We start from the raw sequence: 23376 nt of genomic DNA on the forward strand, positions 1-23376 counted from the left end.
TTAGCATTCTGTTAAAGACATACTTATAACATTAGTCAATAAACATAGTGTCAAAGCGTTCACTTATGAACGTTAAATGTGACGACGGACCAAAAAGTGCAACTTATTTTTTTTAAGCTATATGTGAAGTTCCGCAATTCGGGGTGTTGTCGTTTCTAATATTTCTTGTTGATGTAAATGACATTAATCCTAATGATATTACCGTTATTATTAATCTTAATTTATTTTTATCCCATTATTAACGGTATTAGGAATAATGTTAATAATGATATTAATACTAATAATCATAATTATATTCATATTAGGTGTATCATTATATTAATCTTAATGCTATTAATAATAATGATGTTAATAATATTAATGTCGGCGTGAGTCCAAATAATTACGATTGTTCGCTGACGATTGTATCTGAGTGGAGACTGCCATGCATTTGCGGACTGACTGAACAAAGCTATTTAATATGGTGCAACAGGTAGACGTCCGAGTTAGACTTATTCGAATGAACGATTACAAAATTCAAAAATTGGTATCAGCTGAATGACTCAATTGCATCAAGAGAACAAACAGTCATGTGTCGAGGTGTGCCACTTTCAGCTGATTGTACATGAGGCTTACAAACAGATGATGTCGTTATGAGGCCCTGTTCACCACTCAAACTTCTGCAACGAACCTTGTAAAAAAAAAAAAAAACTCAAACACTCAAAAAGTTTGCATATCTCCCTTGTGTACGCGACTGTCTGACATATTAAAACAGCCCGCAAGCAGGGAAGAAAAGAAGAGAACATGTCGGACAGAGCGCTGTTCTACGTGCTCTCTTTTCTTCCACTCTGCGCATGCGCTGTTTCAATATGGTGTCCACGTACCAACTAGCTCAACTCTGCGCATTCGCCCCCTACCACATCCTAAAAACTAAAAAGAGCGCGAAGAAGAGGACAAAGTAAAAGGTAACCGACAAGACACAGCACCAACTAGCGCAAACTTCAACGTTAATCACCTCCACATTCGACGAGTGTCTGAGTATGCCGGCAAAATCTGGACCCCTACCATAAACAAAAAATAACATTGAAAAATGAGGAAGAACGTAAAACCGGACTGGCTCGGTTCGTCTTGAGACGGTACGACCGCTAAGCGAAAGTCAGTGATATGATAAATGAGCCCTAGAATGGCAATCATTATTACTCCGACGCAGAAGATTTAAGTTTAAGGTTTTTCTTTTTCAATATGATAGTGCTCACTGTGAAACAACTTGCATTGTTAATATTTTGTCTTACTTGTTACCTCCCAATTCACAATCATAACGAAAAGTCCATTTAAATTTAAAAAGTGAGTTTTTCATCAGAACACAATTGGGTAATAATTCATTTTTGTTAAGATCGTTAGAGAATGGAATGCGCTCTCCCTTCTGAGACTCTGCCTCAAATTCGTAAATATTTTTAACGTATTTTTTCCCCCTTTTGCGATAATGCCTGATGCGCTGCAGATTCAAACTTAAGAGTGAATAATGGCAGCCAGCCGTATTTTCATCCTCCAGTATGTTACTTTATAAGTGGGCGTTACATTGCTTGTCGTTTAGCCGCGACGCTCTTAATCCCCTTATCGCAGTGAACCTGACACTGATCTTGTAAACACTTATATAAAAAAAAGGAGCTTTAACTTTCGTAATTATATTTACGTCAGAATGTCGCTCATGTAATTCCACGTATCCACATGAAGTTTTTTTTTTTTTCTAAGAAAATAGTAGCGTGTTTTTACGAACACCTTACGTAGCAATATGAAATCAACATATGGCGGCATGCCATATTTTGAACTCCAAACGTTTACTAATATAGTGGTGTTTTTTTTTTTTTTTCACTCAGAAAGTTCCTAATTGGATTCCCTTCTCGTGCGTGATTCATTGCGGCAGTATTTGTTCTTTTGTGCATTTCACAACTGAAAGTGGCATTTTCTGGTCGCATATTTGTTGGCCATGAAAAAAAAAAAAACCTCTATCCCTGGAAGTCTGCTTAGGTTTTCGGGATCCTATAGAAGAGTATTGCCGCAGCAGCCTTAAGCGCGATCCAAACCAACGCTTCTTTTTGCGCCTGTAGGTCGTGCGGCTGCGGATGTGACGCATTTTCGTGACGTCGCGCCGCTTCTTCGCTCCTTCCGGGCGCGCATAAAAAAGTTGGTTGATTTCAACTTCTCTCTGGACGCGCACAAAAACGCGCGGTGACGTAGGAGGGCGCGCCTGCATCCCGGCCAATCGGTGGAGGGCAAGCTAGTTCCGGCTCCGCGTTTCTCGCCGTCTGGCTGCCCTCTCCTCTCCCCCTTTTATTCTCTTCCAACATGACAACGCGATCTCTCTCTCTCTCTTTCTCTCGCCGTCTGGCCGGCCATTCTGTCGCAGTTCCACTTTGCTTGTGCGCTCGTGCCGAAGTTTCGCCCGTCCAAACCAAAGCGCACAGTTCTGACTCAGAAAGCGCGCCCGGAAACAGCAAAAACGCCACGAAATGCGTCACATCCGCAGCCGCACGACCTACAGGCGCAAAAAGAAGCGTTGGTTTGGATCGCGCTTTAGGATGTTAGCCCTGCTGCAGGTGTATTTACACCCTTAAGGGTGTAAATTGTTTTTTTTAGCATAATATAATAATAATAATAATAATATTTATTCTTGCACCTGTGTAGGTTACAGACGCCGGAGCTACAGAGAAAAAAAGTCAACGACTGTTGACGGGGTCCGCGCCCCGTCATGTACCGCAGCTCACTGTGGTGCACGAATTGAACACGAGTGCAGCGTAAGCATTTGGCTGGAACTTCCGTTTAGTCAGCAAGGGCATCAGTTTCAGCCAAACGCTCTTTCATAAAATTGATCTTCGATTTTAATAGAGAAATTGACTACGCATAAATGTGATGTTTGGTTTTCTGAGGGTGCGTAGAGACACTAGATTAAGTTATGACCATAAATAAACCGTATCAGAAGTGGTTCGGTTTCCCTTTAAGGTGAAATAGAGTATAGAGAGCAAGAACATATTCATGGATTTTCTACGTTACCTAACAGATGCCAGCGCGGGACGCTGGTTGCGTGACCCATTTCTCTATTAATATTGGTAACAAATATCGACTACCTCGGAACTGCTGCAGACGCCGGAGGGCGCCATCGTGCGAGGGAGGGTTGGAAAATCGGAGATTACAAAAAATGGGTTATCAGACTGGTGGCATGGATCGAGAAAAAAATGAATTTTTTTTTTTTTTTTTTTTTCCCTTTGAATCCGCGAAGAGTGCGCGCAACGAGATGCAAAAGTGCATAGCCGTCACACGGATTGGAACTTTCGGTCGTGGAGAATGGAAGAATAATGCTCGTGCTGGGGAACGTCGATAGATTTTTTTCGTCCTTATTCATTAAATCGGAATTTAATGGGAGATTAGTTAACTGCTGGGTTAAGAAGCTTCGGCTAGGAGGCGCAAGGGGCCGCCCGATTTAAAAGGGTTCAGCCGCATCCAGCCATACATCCATCTAGGCCCTTCTCCTGGTCTCACGGCGTCTTCTGGGTCTCTAAACTTGTCAGAATTAAAGTGTTGGCCGAAGTTGACAGAGCGCACCAATTTGCCTATCACGACTGAGTTCGAGTGTTTTGTGTTTTTGTTGTTTTTTTGTTGTTTTTTTTCGCCGACGACCAATCGGCGCGCTCCGCAAACTTTCGGCTCCAACTTTGTGTTTGACGAGTTTGGGGCCGCTGGTGTCTGCGATACTCCAGGAGTAGTCGATTTCTGATATCTATTTTAATAGAGAAATCGGTTAGGTATGGAACAATAAGCGCCGTGACGATGCGCATTTTGGCACTCGTTGATTGGCTGCATCAGATCGCAGCGTCGACTGCGGTGGCGCTGAAACGGAGCAGCTTGACAAACGCCGCATATTTTCAAGGTCCTCGATTGCTGACGTCAATCGGTGCTCAGTCCAGGCAAAATAAAGCTACCCCACTCAGAATAATGAATGAGAGCCAGCCACGCGATTGAATGACAAACTAGTTCGACTACGAGGGGTCTATATTTAGCCTGGCATGCTGAAATTCACCAGGGTTGGTTAAATCACCAGAAGGCTTAATCGAGCGTCATAGAGAGCTTATAGCGACGCAGCCGTTTACGTCGTCCAAGCATCGTAACTTACAGCGTCGAACGAGAACTCGCTTACTGAACCCGGCGTCGATAAATTCTGCTGGAAGCAAGTATCGAGGATTACGTAAGCGGCGTCCAGACAGCCTTAGAGTGGCTACAGTTTATCATCGTGTGTTCGCGTTAAAGGACGTACGCGACGCGCGCGGAGGCTGGCGGGGCTTCATTCGGTGATCCTGTACTATCGATAGGCGAGACGAAAATAGGTGAGTGTGGGATCCGCACTGAGAAAACAAAACAAAAAAAAAAAACGAAAAAGGGAGCAAGATGCAGTCATGTGACTATGCTTTCATAATTCCATACAGAAGATCCGTACATGAAGCGGGTTATGTTCGGCAACCTTAAAGAACGCAACATACACTGCTTCGGTGGCACTACATGTGGCACGTGTTTTTCGGCCTATTTCTCTTTTAATCCTAAAATCACCACTCCGCCCATGGACGACTTAACCTCTGGTTTTGGGGGATAATTAATGTTAGAGTGATCGGCAGTGGACCACTTTCCGGGAAACTGGGTTGGCGACGTCAACTTTGGGTGGCACAGTATATTTCCCGACATTATTCCTCTCCAGGGACACGTCCACCTACATTTGTTTTTTAAAACACGGAATGAGTTTTATCAGTTGAATTCCACGAGAAACCCGTCGCAAGGAACCATCAAGTGAATTCCCCCGCTACATTTAGTGGAGAAATCATTATCTTGCGACGTCAATGTGCCCACTAATTTTAGCGGACAAGTTGACGTGTCGCGACCACGTCATGTGATCAAGTCACGTGGCGTCCAGTCCTTGACACTATCGACTCATACGTCACGTGACGTCAATTTCCCCACCAAATTTAGCGGGTAAAGCCTTGTCATGCGACCTCGTAACTTGCCGTCAATTACCGCGCTAAATGTAGCTGGGCAATCGACCTGCTGTGATCACGTCATGTCACTTCAAGTCACGTGACGTAAATTTCTGCGAGGCTGTAGTTAGGGCTCCACACATTGTGTGCTTTCCCATTTTTGTCAGCATAATGAGACTCGTGCCATTCTCTTTGTCCAGGAAGTGGGTCTTGGCCATGGCGGCGATTTGACCTGACCCCCTGGTCCCCTGTCCCGACCTGCGAGGCGATGCACAGCAGGCCGGCGCTTGGCGTCCACGCCTAGCACGCTCGGGAACATACCCGCCCCTCCGGTAAGAAAGAATCTTCAACAGCAAAAACAAAAACAAACATAAAAACGAGTCTTGTTTTTTTATTGAATATTTTGTTCGGATTGTCATTTCAATTTATGCAACAAGTGTATATTTAAAAGACACTAAACTCCCAGGAAACCATTTTGAATTGCATGAATGGAACGCGTATATTAGAAAATCGTATTTTTTTCCAGAAAGCAAAAAAAAATCATTTTCAGCTCAATATAGATGCCTCATACCCATTTAGAGTTAGGAGAAAAATAAAAACTACGCTTTAGTTCAGGAGTTTCGAAACGTTTTTGGCTGAGGGGGTTGATAAGCGATCTGCCACATCCTCGAGGGCCGGGGGGGGGGGGGGGGGGGGGGGGAGGGGAGGGGGGGAGGGAGGAGAGGGGGAAGATGAGTAAAATGGAACAAAAAAAAAAACGAAATGAATAAATGTAGATAAGCATTTTGAAGCACCGAAATTAATGGTCGATAAAGTATGAAAAGCAAAATAAAAACACCTAAGTTGGACTACACATATGCTTCAGTTTCAAATTTAGTAATTAGCTAATCACGGCACTACTCAACACTTCTGGGAAAGTGCATGGTAACTTTGACACATTCCCGCAGTGAAAAAAAAAAATACTACCGAGCATAATAAAACTAATGCCGACAATATGCAATAGTTGTGACAAGGGACACTTAAGCGCAATGCACAGACCCGAATGAAAGATGCGAGAACGACGGGGCGACAGCCTCTTGCACTCCTCGCGCCACTCACCGGCCGTCAGCGGAAGCTGTCGCGGAGCTTGTGGCACGCTTCGAGAATAGTGAAGGGTGCCAAGTGGCCTGCCAATTCAGTAAATATAATTCGTGTCGACATGTTTCAGTTAACCACGACATGCAGCGCTAATCGTCGAGCCTTCGTCCTGTTGACACGTAGGAGAGGCATTCCGAATGCCCCCTGATGGACACACAAAAACAATATTTTATCAGTCGCGCACTTCAGTGCAAATCGTGATATCGCAATAATATATTCACGCGAGGCTAGCTCATTTGATGTGCCATTCCTGGGCATCTGAAATGCGCCTGACGCATTGTCAAGTTCGCGATTAGCACCGGATGTGGTGAAAGACTGAAGCAAGTAGAGGCGAATTTAATCTATCGAAAGGGTGGGCCCCGTAGCACCGCGTCACTATTCTTAAAACGCGTTACAGTCTGCCTGAGAGCTTCCGCTGACAACCATTGAGTTACTCAAAGGGGGCGACAGGCTGTCGTTCGTCGTTCGCGTTTATTAGGCAATAGTAGTAGACCGTTTTTCTCCTCTTCTACGGTATCCGTGAAGAAAGCGCCGCAGCTGCGCGTGCGCGCCGCCAGCTTTGTCTGCATAGTTCAAGGTCTCGTGGCGGATTGCGGAGCGCTATCCGGGTGCTTAGCGGGCTGCGGGAACGGTCTACTAAAACTCCCTATTGTGTTCGGGACTATACGTGTGAATGCGACTAAATTTTAACATAACGTCCGCTTGATTCAGCCAGAAAGTTTTGAACTATAGTCCGTTGCAACTCACGAAGCTATTAGCCCCGAGAGCGAACACAAGCGTCGCTGCGGTCGCCGCGCCCTGATTGGGTAAGGTGTACCGTGACGTCAGGGGGAGGACTCCGCTCCGCGATCTCACATCGGCTCGCTTCCCAGCGCCGGTTTCCTGGTTTGGCGTTGTGTGCCGCCAGCTCTTTGAGGAGCTGGATTTCGTTTATCTGGTGTACACGACGTTGAGTTAGGCCGATATTGACGTGCTTCCGTACATTTTATAAGCCTGCTTGTCCCTTTTAGCTTTAAAATTGGGTTACAAATCCGGAAAGCTATCGGCGGAGGCGATTCCGCCGATAAACCTCCCCGTCCGTCCACACGACATAACGCAACCTTGCGAGGGGTCGGAGAAGCGGTGGCGCGAGTGTTTCAGACGCTGAAATTCTGTTCCTTGCATGTTCATGATTTAGGACGATATTACATCCCGCTTTCAAGACATTTGAAGTGGAATTTATATCATGGGCCTTTGGGTGGTTGGCAAACTAGCTCGCGGCGCCGACTCTGCGCTGCCACTCTGCATGCGCTGGTTCGCAGATGTTTTAAAGGCCCTGCGTCTAATGATCTTTGAAGTGCTCGTGGAACAGGGTTGTTTTACATAAATGTAGCTGCTTCCTAAATTAATTATATAGTTTATACACGTATGCAGGCATATTTCTTAGAAGATGCACAACTACTGGAAATTAGTTTGTATGGTAGCAGCAAAAACGGCCGAACTGCCCCCAGTTGCCCGTATGATATGTATTGAACTGCCCAAAATATGCACAGCAATAGTGCCGTAATTTGGAATGTTTATACTTTTTCCTCACATTCTTTATTCCAGCCTTGGGTATTCGGAAAATACGCCGTTTAGTCTGCATTGTCATTTCCAATTAAAAGAGGCACTGCTGCAGGTCCCTAAAAGCTTCCTCATCCTCCGAACTCCCTACGGCTGGACTCTCTGGCAACAGAGGAAAACAACAGTAAAGGGCAAGCATCCGAACGTCTGTCCAAAGGTAGATGCAGCACTAGTAGCAGAAAATGTGGAACCTGTGAAGGGCGACAGTCTGCGTGAGAAAAGCTTCTGGTATCTTAGCTTCAGGACAATTCGATTTAAGTAAAATATCAATTTTAGGGCTTAAGGGACTAATAACGAGCTAGACACCTTCGCTTGCATTTGTTATACATTACTTGAGGGATGATATAAACAAGCGTCCAGATGCAACCAGTGGAGCCTATTGAAATACTATCCGAATCCAGCAAATGTCAAATGCGAGCAATGTATATAATAAATGTTCCTTGTCTTTTTACTTTGCCCCAGCAGTTGGGCTGTCTTACTTGGGATTCTTTCCCCATGGCCCAAACTGTATTTAGCATGTTGCTCGAGCAGCATGCAGCTTTTCTGCTTCGGCGATCTTGTTTAAAAATAGAGATAAAAAAAAATTGTATGCATAACCTGCCAATTCATTCAGACCATCAGCAGCATTTATTGTGCGAGATGTAAATCTATAGTGATGTTCCTGCCATTGTGGCCAAATTTCTTTATTTTCATATACCAGCTGTGATTCATACGTTGCCTGCCCTGTCAACCATGCTTAAAATGTTGGTTGAAGTTTCGTCGGTAGCTACAGGCCATACCTCAATAAAGGCACATGTAAAAATTTACACTTCCTACGAAAAACACGCAAAAGAAAAATTAAATAGAAACGAGCGCGCCGACAGTTAGCGTCGTCACAGTTTTCACAAGGCGAGCGGGGCGAGTCGGGGAAAAATTCTCTCCTCGCCGTGACGTCACCTCGGTTCGCCGTAAGGGGGCGCCACGCGAACTTCTCGGGGCTAATACGGCGAGGGAAGGGAAGGCCGGGGAGGCGGAAGCAGACGGAACGCTAAAGAGAGGAGGAGGTTTCCTCTCTTCTCAATCGATCCGTCTGCTCCCTCCTCCCCGGCCTTTTTGCCCTGGCCCTACCTTCTTGATATGCAACGGACTATTTAGTTCCGTCCGAGTCCAGAGGACTGCAGGTGTCGTGGGTTGGCGGCGCAGAACAAGTGCAGCCACCGCGTTAGGACTGGCGCTGTGACCAGCTTCCGAAGCGGAAGCGCAGGATGTCCTGTGCACCTGTTGGCTCGTTTTTTTTTTTTTTTTTTTTTTTTTCTTTTTAAAAAGCGGGAGCTTTAATTGTTTTATGGAACGAACCGACGTCATCAGCTTTGAAGTCGCGCCATACGGCTTTTTCCCCTGTCCCAATGACGTCTGTAGCATAACTCTGATGGATGGGCTCCCACTTGTTGGCGCGCTCTCAAGGTACGAGGCTCCAGTTGGCTCTCGCGCGGCGTAGTTTTAAGGAAAGCCACCAGAGAAGCCCTCTCCATGGCAGCGCTACGGTCCGGCCGCCGGCAAGACAGTTAGCGGCTGGCTGCGGTGCCTGCAGAGCCCCCAGGGGCAGACACCAAAAAGGGTGCACGGCCAAGCTCAACGCGGCGCGGCCACTTCATGAGAGCGCGCGCTCGGCCGTCGGCCGGCGAAACGTGGCCGTCCATTCCACTACGCCGCAGACGAACTAACAGGGCGGAAGAACGACATTCATGCTTTCTCATTCACAACTCATAAGAAATGCTTACGCGTCCTTGGACTTTTTTGTTTGTTTTCTCAAATCACGTTGTATGCTACATTAGATTATTCCTGGTTTTTATGAGCTCGTTCGCGTGTTTTTAGTTTGAAAGTATATGAACGAAATGGTTGTATGCAAAAGTTTCTTTATTCGAGTGTATTCGAAACTTTTCCAGCACGAAATGCGCTCCCATCTGCATTTCTAAGGGGTTACCGTCCGCTTCCTATCGTTTCTATAAGCGTTCATGTCCTTCGGCTGCATACATCACTATATATTTTATGTTCATCTAGCAGTACATTAACCAAAGAATCTCGAGTTTCGCATTTCAACGATAGGTTCGCGGCGTCAGGATGATTTCCCGTTGGGAGCTACTGGCGGCAGCGCGCGGTAGCGGTCACATCGAAGACGAAGGCCTGACGGGAGTGTTGCCTTGGCCATAACAGTTATCGACCGTCAATTTGACGTCAAGTTGAAGGGTTTGTTCTAATTTTCTAAAAACAAATTGCGCGGAGCTACCAAGCCAATGACGATGCTCGGCGTTTTTAACCTGGAACGTTCTTTGGTTAGGTGTTTGGCATTCCGTGTAGCCTGGATAAAAACGTGACCACGATGCTCGACACTGACGTGTTTGGAGCAGGGGGAGGGGGGGGGGGGGGGTTGGAGAGCGGGAGGGAGAGGCCATCTCAGTAAATAAGCGTTGGACCAGGCGGTAATCGTAGCCAGACCATGTAGATTATCAAGGGAGTGTCTTTCCAGGATGTCGCGACGCATCGCCATGAGTTGACGTGCTATTTGGCGAGAAAGCCCTGCGGAGCATCTGCTTTGCTTCCGCCAGATAGTTACTTGACCCCCCGTCACACGCTTGTAAAACCCGGGTTAGGGCCGGTATCTCCATTCCAGAAATGGACCCTCTGATTCTCCTTTTGAATGACTGCCCTCCGTTGCCAGCTATGGAATCCCTGCACAATGGCGGACTAAGACCGCAACGCACCGGCGGACTTTGTGCGTTTGGTTGCAATATAAGCGTCGTTACTAAAACCAGTCAGTTGGGAAACTGCCATAGAGCCTGTTTTAAAAAAATGGCTCCGATCTGTACTCGAGAACCGAGCTAATGGCGATCGCAACGCCGCCATTTCTCGCGCAGCGTCTGCTCCGGGAGCTGCACGGCTGCATGTCGAGTCAGGCAAGGGCTGGTGGCGCCATCTTGCAGGGCCATCTCGCAGTAGCTGTGTAAAGCAACTTTCATGTTTCAACTCGTTGCTAAAGGGTGGCGCTGTTATCGTATTTAGCTCGGTCTCGGTGGACGCCAGCGGCCCAGGTTTCGAGGGTGAGTTTCCCAACTGAGGGTTTTAGTAACGTTGATTAGAAGGCAAAGACGCCTTGACAGAAAAAGGTGATCAGCGCGGTGACGTTGCACTTTCGACGCTGTTTGATTGGCTCGTCGACTTCTAGCGTTGGCAGTGCTCTGACGTTCGCTGTCTTATGATAGCGAACGTCAGTCGTTCCGCCATTCTGCAGTGGTTCCGATCTTCTAATAATCGGCATGTGACTTTCGAAAGGTGTCCATTGCACACAGTGTACTTGCCACGCGTTAAGCCAGTCGCTAAACTACCCGATAAAGAGCGCTAAGAGCGTACACGCCATACTTGTCACGTGCCACACAATTGCCCAGCAATATTCTGTGCACTTTTTCTTTCCAGGCCCGTTAATGAGTGGCCACAAATACCAGCGACAAAAGCACGCAGTATTATGCTCAACTAGAGGGGCATGCGAGTGCTAATGTACACTAAATCGCAGACCTCTGCAATGTATCGAGTCGTAAATCTGCATCCAAGAGCTACTGAAGGCGGGGGCTATCAAGAGTGTAGTACTTTTTCTGTCTTTTATGAACCATTTCATTATAGTGCCACGTAGCATAACAAAATGCATGAGCCAGTTATTTAAAGGTTACAAAATCTGCGCGAGCAGGTGCATAAGACGCTTTCAAAATATCATATTCGAGCTAATTCCTACACTCCGTTGGGATCTCACTTCCGCGTGCACCAGGGGTATATTATAATAATCAAAGAAAGGAACAATAACCTTTGTCTTTGCGTTATTGTTAAATATGGCAGACATTTACGGAAGAGCTCCGAAAAATGGCACCGTGCGTGCCGGCCGGTTGCTCTCGTCGTCTGCTCAACGCCATCGGCTTCTGCACGAACGCTGAACTGACTTCGGAGCCGGTGCAAAGTTTTGAGGAACTCGTTCAGAACTGGGGTGAATTTAACGCGCCAGCGCAGAGACGGTGCAACTTCCGCTTCAATCGAATGCGCCAGTTCCTGCACAGCTGAACTAGTTCAGCCAGTTCAGGCGAATCGAACAGACCTATGCGCCGAGAAATTGAGGAAGAGTACGAGACGAAAACGCGGGATAACGTCAGAACGCCTTGCTCTGGTTCGAATAATTAGTGGGTATACTTAAAGTTAGCAGCCTTTGTCTACACTCCGCTGATTGTAAACCATGTTTATATATATATATATATATATATATATATATATATATATATATATATATATATATCAATGGGTTGATTTGTAACCGAGTTGAGAGACATGATATCATAATATATTAAGTATCATTCCACCAACACTGTCCAAGTGACTTGATTTATTCATTACAAAATCAAAGCATATACAGTTACACTTATTCAACGAAATACCAAATCCTTAGGTATCATATAAAATGTAAAGAGGCGGTAACTTAATTATCATGCCCACTGACAAGTAACAAATACACTCACAATAACCGCTGGCTCAACATTTTATTCATTTTTCCTGCGGCAAAAAATTTTACCCCAGACCGAGAAACGCGTCACAATTAGCTAAGAATTATATTTATGGGAATACTCTAACTATGTAATAAATTACAGAAACCTGCGTGTCATTTTTTTCGAGGGAGGGGGGATGGGGGAATCTAAGCAAACTTGTCAAAGGAAAATCCCCAGACCTATAAATACATATATATTTTTTACCTATTTTCAAGTCACAAGTATCTAAAAAGCGGGAATTGTCAGGAAATTTGACGAGTCTGAAAGAGTCGGGAACATTCTCCCCGGTCATCAATGGTCAGCGAAACTGAGCTTTCTTTCCTCTCACCGAAAGAAAAAGACGGGTGTTTGGTGCGAGATAAGAAACAAAAACTTCTGAATAAGGGGCAGTCGCAAACCTTCTTTTTTTTTATTATTTCCAATGGGATAAGCTCTCTGTAGCAGCGAATAAACAAAGAGAAAATGGTTACATCGCATGGAACCGCAGTTATCTCGACCCTTGTAAACTGAAATCTGCCGTGTTGCCAGGCGTCTACGTTTGTTTGCACCTTTGAAATGGTAGAAATTAGAATGTTAACTGTTTGCTTTGAATGAGTAACAATCTAGTGTGTGGATGCTTATTCTGCATTCGCCTGCCAAGTGGCTTGCGTAACTTTAAACTCCCCCTTAGCACATAGTGTCCAGAGGCGTATTTCAAACAAGATTTTTTAGCAACAAATATCGAAGAATAGACTAACAAATGTTATCAAGCGGTTGGCCACCATCTGTCGGCCGTCAGGTATACAAGTGTTTTTCTATTAAAGCTGCACTCAAGAAGCGTATTGATTCTAATTTGTCAAGAAATTTTGATTAAATAGTCAGTAAAAACTTGTAAAAGACAGGGAATTTGGAACCGTCATTTTGGAAGACGCCTTGTTTAACATTTAAAAGCTGCGAAAACATTCTTTATTGCAAAATTTCTGTTTCGTGGCACCAAACAAAGTGAAGTTTCAAGATTTAGAAACTGCTTTGATAACTAGATTAAATATGGTTGACTTTGTTGAAAATGGTGATTCCGTCTATTACTACTCAGAATGCATATACCACGTCAGCTATAAATTCTCAACCCTATGAACACAAGGACAAGGTTCATTGTTCAAAAAAATTGCAATTCCCTCAATATGATAACACGTTCCTATTGCGCGAAAAATCCACTGTGACGTCAGCCAGTATATATGCGAATGACGCTCTTGGATAATAAAGTGTGATATATGCATTGTCAAAACGTTTGCGAAGATCGCGTTTTAACTTTCTTTTTTGTAGAGGCGCATTTCTTTTTCTCTTCTCGTGTCACAGAAATCATGCTCAAACCAGAAATATATTCCTTCTAAGCTTGGAAGCCTATGCTCTAGATATCAGGGGAAAAAAGTGTTGCAGAAAATACACTAAACAAAAGAAGAAAAAAAAAAACGAGCGCAATCGCCTTCCTATGTGAGTTCGGGAATGGTAAACATGTCCGAAGAGAAACTTGGACACGACCCAAGTCAAGCGAATAAGCGTCGAGGGACATCAAGAAAGTTCGGGGGTAAGACAGGATGGCGATCTGACTGCAAACAAGACAAACAAGCAGCTACAACAAAGACAAAAAAACTGGCGTTTTTTTCTAGTCCGGGCCAAGGACACAAGAGCACGGGTGTGGTGCGCATAAACTGTAGGGGTAAAAATATCCAACAAAAAAGCGCAAAGACTTTTCTGCCATCGTCAAAGGTCACCAGGAAATAATACTGATGTACCCGATATATACGGTCTGAGCACTATGGATGGAATATATAAAGATTATCCAATATCTCTTCTTCGTTTCTTTTCTTTTCTTGTCTTATTTAGTTCGCACACTGCTTCCCAAACTGTGGGACCCTATTATTGTAAGAGCATGACCCTGTCCTAAGGATAAATTAGCTGAGCCGCTAATCATTTGACTGCGTACACCTTAGGGACCAACTTCATTATTCTTGGTGATAACTGAGAATGCATACCGACTGATTATTTGAGGATATACGCGATGATCATCACGACGACATCTTCTTAATCACAAGTCAGGTGCCGGTATTATTAAGGTAGAGTCGTGGATAAGGCTAACTATATCAAAAGTGCGTATAACAGTTCGCGTAAAGCAGAGAGTATAAAAAAGAGCGCTGTGCGCGAATGAACCTTGAATAACGTTTCTGTTATTTGTACAGAGCTTTTGGAGCTCACAAATGTTACTTGAAACATGTTTGTTCACGCCGTAATTTCAATTGCTTGCGTCGTACATTGAAATGTAGGGTTAGATTATTTTTATTTGCGATATTGAAAAGTCTGTGGATACCAACGAATATTGTGGTTAGAGTACCCGGCTTCGGACGCAATCTCTTGGCTTCCGCATGGAGCTTTAGCGAATTAACAGATTTTCAAAAGCAAGTATTTTGAATACGTTTGTATACTGCCTTGAATAATTTATGCTGTGTAGTGTGTATTTAATTACACATTAGGGAATGTATTAGTCGACACATTAAGAAAAACAGCGCAAAAAGGACGGGACACAAAGTAGAAGACAGACAAGGGACAGACGCTGTTATGTGTCCGTCTTCTACTATGTGTCCTGTCTTTTTTGCGCTGCTTTTTTTTTATGTCGTTCAACCAACCAGCCCAGCAAGCAGTGTTGTACGGAACGGCGTTCCTGGAACGCGTTCCTGGAGCGCGTTCCTTTTAGGAGGAACGAAGGAAAGCCACCGTTCCATTTTGCATGGATGGAACGGGAACGGGAACTCGTTACGTTTTTACTGGAACGGAAAAAGGAACGGCGCTCTTTTTCCATGTAGCTGTTTTCCCCATCATGCAGAACGGCGTTCCTTTTTTTTTTTTTTTTTTGGTGGGGTAATTTATATTTTATTTCCAAGAGGGAAATTCTAAAAGTATAAAAAACAATATCTATACGAAAAGCAGGATCTCGTTAACTTTTTGGTTACTTATCTTAAGGTTTATTTTGTTTGGCCCTCGCTTGGTAACAGTAGGGTACAGGAGAGCTAGTGGCCATCGATTTGTTTTTCAGCGTCCGAGACTGCGGTGCAAAACGCAAAACTATTAGATGAAGAAGAATACATAGAGAGAGGGTCGTTTCAAAGTCAGCTACTTTCTTTGATTCCACGAATCCTCACACACTCAGAAATCTAAGGCCGACTACAGCCATCACTGAACATTCACAGAAAGACCTACAATTACAACAAAAGAACAGGTTACCAGACATCGAACACACCTTTGTATCCTGAACATTGGTCACTTAAAAGATACACAAAAATTAACCTTTATTCATTCTCCCCTTGTCCCGCACCTTAAACTGAACAACGAATCCAACATTCAGAAAGAAGGACTTCTAGTTTTGAAGACTGACTTTCCAAAAGTCCTACCGTCTTCTTCACTTGCTCGTCTTCCAGACAGCAACATCGAGACGCAATTGTTGTTAAACGGAAACTGAAACAGTCCTGCACTTAAAGAAAAATACGTAAATTGTCTTCATTCGGCCTCCAGAATCACGAATATCGAAATTATTTTTCAAGTTGGTGCACGAAGGCTGCAGAAATTTATTTTCAAAGAACCGCTGATGCCCCTCCTTCCCGGGGCGTGACGTCATATTACGAGTTTTCGGAATCTCTGCTCTCGCGCATCTTCAGCGCCTGTCAAAGCTATGCACACGCACTCTTGCTATTTTTCAAAAAAGGTCAAAAAGAGACGTCACGACTTGTGTCAGTGCGGGGGTGCGGGGGAATCTGCCATCTGGCATATGCTTGCAATTGCACGCGCAGCCCACACGAGCGACACGCGCTTCGCGACTCAAAGATCCTAGTATGACATAAGGAGTGGTCGAGTGTTTTCTCGTGTTTTCTCGTGTTAAGTTACATCTTCGGGGAAAACGAACGTGATATTCAGATTCACGGGATAAATTTCATACCCTTAAATTCACCTCTAACTCGTTTTCTTCAAGAAGTGTTTCAGCTTCACTTTCAGTTCGGCAAGGGGCTTTGTTAGATTGAAATAGGGGTGTCGCGAACTTTTGTCGAACCAGATTTTTAGGTCGAACTTTCGGGGTTCGACTGAATCGAACCGGTTCGACGAACCTTCGACCTTTTCACCAGATTCGACCGGTTCGACTTTGTGGACAGTGTGGCCAGGCCTTGATGCAAGCATGTCTAAGTTTGGAAAAACAAATTTTGTGCAAAATATTTTTATTTTATTTTATAAACAGTTGCAATTAAAAGGAACCAATTCTAATCACTGAAGAAGTTAATAACTGAATTTTTTGTACTGTATTAACTGAAATAATCAAACAGCGCTGCCCTTAATTCAATCCTTAGCCATCACCATCCAATCCGAAGCCATCTGGCCAGCCTGTGGCGCATGCGCACACGAGTAGAACCTCAATACAAGGTTCGTCGAATTTTCCACTAAAAGTTTGAAAAAGTCGAACCTGGTCGAACTCGAACCTCGGCCGGTTTGCGACACCCCTAGATTGAAACGTGTTAGGTTGCTGTAAAACGCTCGTGCAGTGTGGGTATGGCGCCTGGATCGCGTCGTCGACTGGTGTGTTAAGCGTCCTATTCCGCTCATGTATCAAAAGTGTTCCCAATGTGGCAACAAATTACGTCACAGAAGCCGGAGTGTCATGCTGTTGCTTGTCGCGATCCTGGCGGTTAGCCGTAGAAATGCTGGCGAAAAGCACGAGCTAGCACGAGCGAACGCGAGTGTCGCTGTCGTCACGGCGTCCCAACTTCCGGCTGCTCCTAGCTTCCGTGGACTGTCACAGCGGAGAGCGACCTGCAGCAGAACAGGCGTCTGCTATTTGTACCACAGCTGTTGGAACGCCGCCAGGGTCGCGACCGGCGACAGCATGACACTTCTATGACGTCATCAGGCGGAAATCGAGGGACCACTTTTTTGGCCGCGGTAAACACACCAGTCGGAGACGCGTTCCAGGCACCATAGTGTGCACCATAGTGTGCACCATAGTGTGGGGTAAAAGTACATTTGGCTTGTCTCAATCGCTCACCACAAACATGAATATGGTTAAACGCTGAGATTTTTTAAGGTGAGTATAGCAACAAATAGAAACTTTGCTGCCGCTTCTTTTCTTCTCCTGGTGTCCTTCCATCATGTTATTCACATTCGTATCCACTTGGTAAAATACAAAAGTAACGTATACGTAACGATACTTTCTATTTTTTAACTGTAACGGTAACGAGTTCCTTTTCCACATATTGAACTAGTAATGGGAACGCGTCCAAAAATCAGAAGGAACGAGGAACGAGCTTTCGTTCCCCTTTTTGAGGAACGTGTAGCACACTGTCAGCAAGCTATCCTGTGACAATGTATTAGTCGATTGTATTTAAATACGAAAAGTTTGCTATTTAAAATGGAATAAAGTTAAGTTAAATTTTGTGCTTTCTTGTCGATGTGTTATACGTCAAGGACATTAACTATTCCGCCTATCCCCCCCCCCTTTTTTTATCAAAAAAAAAAAAGAAACACCAACGAAAACAAAAAGATAAAAATGCGTAGCCGGAATATAATAATTACTTCTTTGGTTGGGCAGCCCTTATTTGATGTCCCTGAAAACGTCTTATTGCCAACATAATGTAGAAATGTTATTAAACTTTTGCAGTTAAGCGCGCATTAAAGTTGTATACCAAAATGCATTATTTTATCTGACTTTCTAATATATTTCATTCCAAACGCATTCTATTTATAAACCTATTTTTTTAATCCTTTGATTGTCATTACATATAAACTCTGCATTCTATTTGCTCATGGCAGGGATGGGCAGTATTTCAAACACTTTGTGTATTTTGCATTTGTATTTAATTACAAATTGGATAATGTATTTGACGTGTGTATTTAAATATAAAACCTGGGTATTTCAAAGACAATTGTAATTGAATACAATTTTGTGGGCAAAAATACATCCCTGAAATTTATTGTGACGACTCATTTTTTTCATCCTAAGACGTGTCCAAAGCTGCTCTTTCTTCATCTCAATGCCAACGGCAACAACAAACCAAGAAACTCTTCATCTCTTCATACACCAGCCATGCGGCAGTTTGCGTCTCGCTCACCGCGGGCGCCCGGGCACGCCGGGCGCCCGCGGCACTTGCCTCTATTACGTTAAATAAATGTTATTGCCAAAGGTATACAAATCTTGTTTTAGAGCGCAGCTCTTAGGCGCCCGTTTCCGGCTTGAACGGCGTCGCCGTCGCCGTCGCCGTCGCCGTCGCCGTCGCCGTCGGCGTCGCCGTAGGCGTAACCGCGCGGTGCATTATGGGTAAATTTCCCCGCTAAATTTATCGAAAAAATTTCCCCGCTGAATCTATCGGAAAAACGAAAGGCGCATCTTATCAGCATGACCATATCGTGAAATATATTTCACGAAATACGTTTTACAATATGGACGCTACCTAACATTATGCTTTATAAATGCCATAAAAAATTTGGGACACGCTTGTTTTCTTAACAAACGTTCAGCACCATAAATGCATTATGCAAAACGGATCGATCAAAATTGCTCACTTTAGTATACACGTGCCTTCGTAAACAGGTCGAAGCTGGCCTGAAGCAGCGCGTCACCAAATAAACGTTTCCTCCTACTCGACTAAATTGGTCCAGCCTGGCTGAGGTAGAGCTGTGTCCTTGTCAAGATACGGATCAATTCACTTTACAAATGGGCGACACTTAAAGAGATCGTTATAGCTCTACCACGCACCTTCTTGTATGTTGTTTTACATCAGCCCATATATACGGAAAGTTCCTGTCCAGACAAAAGAAACATTAAGAAGCTTCTACATTTGAAAAGTCTTTTTTGTGCCATGAAAACACATTTGTTTTGATCAAGTTACAAATCAGAAATATATTTAAGACTGCAAATCACTTGTGTAGGGGCTTCCACGATAAGAAGTCGGAAAATATTTGCAGCTAATATTTCAGTAATGGGGGAGTGCATTCACTTCAGATGTATATACGGAATAAGATTATGGACTCTTCTTTAAACGGGTCCACTCTTTGGTCAGTAATTAGATAAAACGTTATTGTTATTAAAATTTAACCGTACAAAATTAATATCACCACTCGAGACCAGTACAGGGCATCTACTGCAAAATATTCCAGTGGTTTGGCCGGAAATAGGTTTGTTTGTTCACTATTTGGCACTGTAAAACACCGGGTCACAGCGTAGGTAAAAGATTATGTACTGACGTCATAGATCTGAAGGCAACAATACAAAATCGATGATGCTTCAAAAGAATTCAATACACGATGCCTTATACTACAAGAATAAAGACATAGAGATTCAACGATATTCCTCATGTCCACCACATTTTCGTGCCAGCATGAGCAAGAAACTTCACAGAATTCTGCCTCGAAATTCGGTTTTAGGTGAAGGTGTATCTGGGCCGTCACTTTACATCTCTGCATCATCCGTCATTTCCTATAACATTTTATTAGTTTCCCGGACCATCGCTAGTATGCTCCATATTGGACCAAACTTCACAATTTCGACGGTTAATGTCGTCTGCTTAGCTGGTACTGCAAATACTGCATTTCACGAGAAAACTGAACTGTTTATGTAAGTGACTGCACGTAGTGTCATCGCAGCATGCTGGTGACCATTGTCGTTATTTCTTGCAAAAGAAAAGTAATTTGATGGGGGGAAACATATGCTGCAGAAGGTTCGCATTCAGAAGTCAGTTCACCACAATAGCAGCTGGTGTGACGTTAGTGCAAGCCATGTATTTGAAAGAAACAATTTATTCTTGCTTGGTACAGCGTCATGAGGAAAGGTGCCAACATGTGTCACCAGATAAACACGCTTTCTACCACAAGTGTTCATGAAACAAAACAAAAATAACGGGACCACGATTCTATTTGGTTTGTGTTGTAGATAGCGCGTGGTAGAACCTTTGCAAACAGTGCTTTTTTTTTCAGAACTGCATTTTCCCCTTTTTTTCTTGCCCCCTTTTTTTAATTGGAAAATCATTTCTTTACTCTCAGTTTTCACCCAAAGTCTGCTAGGTTTAACCCAGTATTTACCAGTAGTCGAGAATGCAGTCTGAATAAAAGCTTATTTTTATATGATATCCATAGGACCACCAAGAACAATCCTAGATCATGATCTTTTCCAAATATTTGACTGTATAAGAGTTATGCGATGTGGAATATCTGCAACACTAGGCAGTGAATGTTCACGGTGATGGAGACAAACCAAGGTGCTCCAAAAATATATTCTGGCAATAAAATAAATAAGGCAACACAAGCTGCAAAGCATCAGAAGAGGCTTTATTGCTACTGATGAAACTGCACAAAGCAGTTGCGGTCTTTGTTCATACAGAGGCGCCCTTGACATTTGAGCCAGTGATAGATGTTTAACCACCTGTGCAAGCCTTGCATCGGTTACGCTTCACATTTCATATGGGCCAGTGTTCAGACCCGTCAGTTCTAACGTCCCGATGCATCACCATGCATGCCTGCTTTCGGGCAGGTGGCAGCTTCTCTTCAGGTGGTCTTCCAGCTAGGACCGTTAAAGAATCAAGCTCGTCGGAAATTAAACGGGAAACTCTCCCAACGGCATCCTGGACTCTCCATGTTGCTGAGAAATGTTTTTTACGCAGCAGCCGTGAGTTAAGAGCAGCTATCTTTACCGTGTACCCATCTTGTCCAGAAGATTGACACTACCCATTGGTTTGCTGTACTCTGGGATGACTACATGGCACTGGACTTGACTGTGGTCTTTACTAGTTTGGTCCCATCTTTCACAGTGATAGTTGGCTCAACGCCGCTACAGTTAGAAAGGAGTGTGATGCTTCTCTTTTTTCAAACCACTTGACAGCGATTTTTTTCTGTCCAGATGATGCCACTAAAAATCACAGGCACCTAGACCATTTCTTTTTTTTTTTTTTTTTAGAACTTTTCGTCCATTAAATTACAGAACTGCTGCCTGTTTTCACGGACCGCGAGGTACGATATTCCTCTAGTGGTCAGTTCGGACACAAGGTTAGGGCCGGTGATGTAGCTGTCTGCCACAATTAGGTTGTCATTTCGGTCGGGAAAGCTTGTTCACAGCTACAGCACAACACCTGCTCCTAGTCTCAGCTGGTAGCCTTCCTGCTCACCATGCATGCTTTTGCTGCATTCTCACACTAAAAAGTGTATATTCTTACACTCCACGTCACATATAATACATCCCAAGACTTCAGTTGGACATACAGCGCACTGACGTTGAATCGACGGTAGAAACTTTCGCGACCTGTTGATAGCCGAATTGTACAACTTATTAAAATAGCTAATATAACTGTGATTGACTGCAAAAAAATTAATCGAGATTATATTGGCCCTACTTCAAAACCTCAGTGTTTTTTATCTGGAGATTTGTTTTTCGCGTACTTTAGCTGTTAATATGTTATATCGCACCGTCATCAAGCCTCTCGTAAAAGTGGGGGCCGTCGGTTCGAGGTCAGAGCGTTGTACGTCGAACTAAATTTGTGGCGTGTCTTACATATGACATGAAGTATAATGGCTACACCCATAGGCGTGCGCAGGATTTTTCATTAGGGGGGGCGAGGTTTCCTCAGAGCGCCCCCCCCCCCCCTTTCTATCAACGCACTCCCACTGATGTCCTTACGCTCATACTGTAGTGCTGAGACGAGATATGGTTATGAAACGTTTATTTCAACAATATTGAATTGTAACATATACAAAATATTATTAAGCAGTAGGTTTCACTTTCTTGTGAAACGTCCGCAAAGAAAGGCAGTCCCTGCGCAGCTGAGGTGTCAGTGACACAACGCGCATACAAAGAAGTTTTATTCTTTCTAAACCAGAGAAACATACGACACATATGCCATCTTTAACAGCCCAGAATATTTAAAAATATTGCCTCAACGTGACTCTGCTAGTATGGAAAATATAGTATGCATACAGGGCAAACGCATGGGTGCACCTACACATGGCGAAAGCTGTCATATGGCGTCTGCAACGTTCATGCAGAGGACGAAAAACGCCACCCAATACACAACGTAATAGCAACGCTTAAAAGCGCGAGAATATACCGCAGATTAAAAATACGAGAAACAGCAAGTTACAATATTTAGTAATTATTGAAGATAAACGCTATGACATGCCATTTTTTTCTTTTGAGCATCCAAATGTACAGTTGATAATCTTACTTTCTGGCGCTTGATAGAAACATGCAATAGAAACAACAAGATAACACGCACGCATTATGTCATGCTCAACAAACATTATACAAACTAATGGATATGTTATGCGGTGGTAAAAATATTTTATGACTAGATTACTAAAAATGTGTAGCACGTGGGAGATAAAGTACTTTTCACCAATCGTGAAAAGTCTAAAGCAAAATTCTACGCAATTTTGTCGCGAACTGTTCGATGACTGACTGCGTCGCGGCGTCTTTTTATTGTTGTTTTTTTCGTTGCGCGCACTAGAGGAAGGGAACTTTGGCGTCGGTGTTTTATGCCGTCGAAAAAGAAACCATGGGCCTCCTGCGCTCCCCAGGGGTGCTGAGAATGAGACTTCTTAGGACTTGTTTTGGGTAGTACAAATTTTAGTGTCTCAAACTGGCACGCATGCAGAAACGTGCCTGCTCTGGTGCGGAGCGTGAGATCACGATGAAAATACAAAGACAGAACGAAAAATCGAACGCCGTCAAAGCTAAGACGCTGAGAGCGTGAGCCAAGAGATGCCGTTTCACGCGTTCCAAAGTAGACATCAAAAAGAAGAAAAAAAATATTAAAGCGTCGCGACACAGGTGTTGTGACGTTACCACCCAGAGATAAGAGACGCGTGCCCTAGCGGTGGTGTCATGAATTCGGCACTTTCGATTCTCTTGCAACGTTGAGTTTGGCCGATTTCTGTCGTCCAAAGGTGTTTTTTTGTTCTTTAGCACCACGTAGAATTGAACAAGCTCGACCAACGCGCCAGAAGTAGTGCTATGCTCAATCAGGTGACCTTGTACTACCCAAAATGAGGGCGCTACAGTTTGTTCAAATCTTCAGCGCAGGAGG

This window comes from Ixodes scapularis, unplaced genomic scaffold, assembly GCF_016920785.2.
Source record: "Ixodes scapularis isolate PalLabHiFi unplaced genomic scaffold, ASM1692078v2 PGA_scaffold10__122_contigs__length_95168666, whole genome shotgun sequence".
Lineage (NCBI taxonomy): Eukaryota > Metazoa > Arthropoda > Arachnida > Ixodida > Ixodidae > Ixodes > Ixodes scapularis.